We start from the raw sequence: 1,950 nt of genomic DNA on the forward strand, positions 1-1,950 counted from the left end.
ATTATTGGCTTATGGATGAACATGGACAGCATAAGAGTCAGAGTAGCGGACCAGATATTTCTTTATATCATGGTCCCACCCTTGTGGTTATCCTTCATTGTACCATATGTACCATATGTTTCATTGCCAATTCACTATAGGGACAGTGTCTCTGTTTCTTTGTGTACTTTATATATATATATATATATATATATATATATATATATATATATATATATATATATATATATATATATAATGGATGAAACTAATTATATAAAAATGATAATTAAAATTGATTTTTTAAAAAAATTAAATAAGTTGTTTATTCTAAAAATAATTAATTAGTAGTAAAACTTAATATAATTATATATATATATATATATATATATGAATGCCTAAAGTTGTTTTAATTTTAAAATAAGACATAAAGTATTAACCATTACTTATACTAAATAAGGGGAGAAATCATGAGATAATTATATATAAAAAAAACAACGACAAGAGGAAATAATGAAACTCATCCTATAAAATAATTTGTGATACTCTAAATATAATGAAATATTTTATTTGAGTTTTAAACATGACATAACTAAACGCTTTTTTTATTCATGACATAACTAAACCCTTTAACTATAATATGAACTCCACAAAAAACTAACCGAAATGACTAGTGTCTGCGGCTAATACTGTACTTAGGAGAAAAACATACATGCATGTCATATCACATTTATGACAAAAATTAGAGAGTCAAGCAATAACAACAAAAAAACAAACAAGCATAAATCAAAACTAGGGACATAGCATATATGTGGCATTCCTAAAAATAATAGTTTACAAATTTTCTATTTTTTAGCACAATTTATTGTTTCTTAATATATATATATATATATATATATATATATATATATATATATATATATGTGTGTGTGTGTGTGTGTGTGTGTGTGGTACATGAAGAGAGAAAAAAAAAAAAGGAAAAAAGAACTACAATATCAGAAAGTGAACTCTTGCAGCATCCGAAGAGAATGACGAAGCACTACCTTCCAATTAAAGTTAAGCAGATCTTTGATCCTCATGATGATGGTTGCATATCTCTGACTAACAACCATAGGAGCTTGAATAAGAGAAATGACATGAAGTGAGTCTGAAACACAGACGACATCTCTGTGATTACAGTCCCAAGCAAAATTATATACTATTTAGAGAAACAGAAAACATATTGTATCATATTAATTTGTGCATGACACCCAATAATATTAATAGCTTAATATATTTAATATGTATTTTAATATTGCACGTGTACTTTTTTTTAGACTAAGCATAACAGCAGATTTAGAAAATTGTTGACAACCATCATTATAGTCATATGATATTCGTGTAAAGTAAAACTAGTTGTATATTATTTTATTAATTTTGATTTACAAGGTTAAATTATCGATGCATTACCTAATCAATATTCTGAAATTTGTCCCGAAGATAGGCCTAAAATGTGTTCCTGAAGTTAGAGAATGAATAAAATGAAATGGTAATTAGTTAGCATATAAAAACACATTATCATTGATATGTAATAGTCAATAGAGCAAACTCACTCAAGGGAAGCAACATGAAATTGGTCTAGGCATTGATGGAGTTGCCATTGGATGAGTGCTTATATCCACATCCTTTCTTTGCTAATTCACTCTCCTTTTATAAGTAAATGGGGGAGTGTATTATTTGAAAAGGGGAGTGGATAAGAACATGAATGGATATAGCAACTGCCTATATGTTATTTAAGGCCTTTAATGTGTTAGGTTGAGAGAGAGAAAGAGAGGTGTGCATGTGTGTGTTCGTTTAGTAGCCCAAGAACTTTGCAATCAGAGAAGTAGTTAAGGAGAGATATAACAAAAGGTTGTTGCTTCCTGCACCTCCAAGTTACTTGCTGCACCTTTTCTGGAATATTATTCTTACCTTCCGGATTAGTCATTTCGG

At 28.5% G+C, this 1,950-nt stretch overlaps 1 long non-coding RNA gene across 1 annotated transcript; it reads right to left on the reverse strand.

Annotated features, from left to right (window-relative positions):
* Positions 1 to 1,038: 1,038 nt before the first annotated feature.
* On the reverse strand, positions 1,039 to 1,650 carry LOC114417855. The gene is made up of 3 exons (XR_003667954.1): positions 1,572 to 1,650; positions 1,429 to 1,477; positions 1,039 to 1,126 (listed from the first exon to the last, which is right to left on the reverse strand). It is a non-coding gene; the product is annotated as an uncharacterized LOC114417855 (long non-coding RNA).
* Positions 1,651 to 1,950: the final 300 nt, after the last annotated feature.

Source organism: Glycine soja, chromosome 7 (genome assembly GCF_004193775.1).
Source record: "Glycine soja cultivar W05 chromosome 7, ASM419377v2, whole genome shotgun sequence".
Classification (NCBI taxonomy): domain Eukaryota; kingdom Viridiplantae; phylum Streptophyta; class Magnoliopsida; order Fabales; family Fabaceae; genus Glycine; species Glycine soja.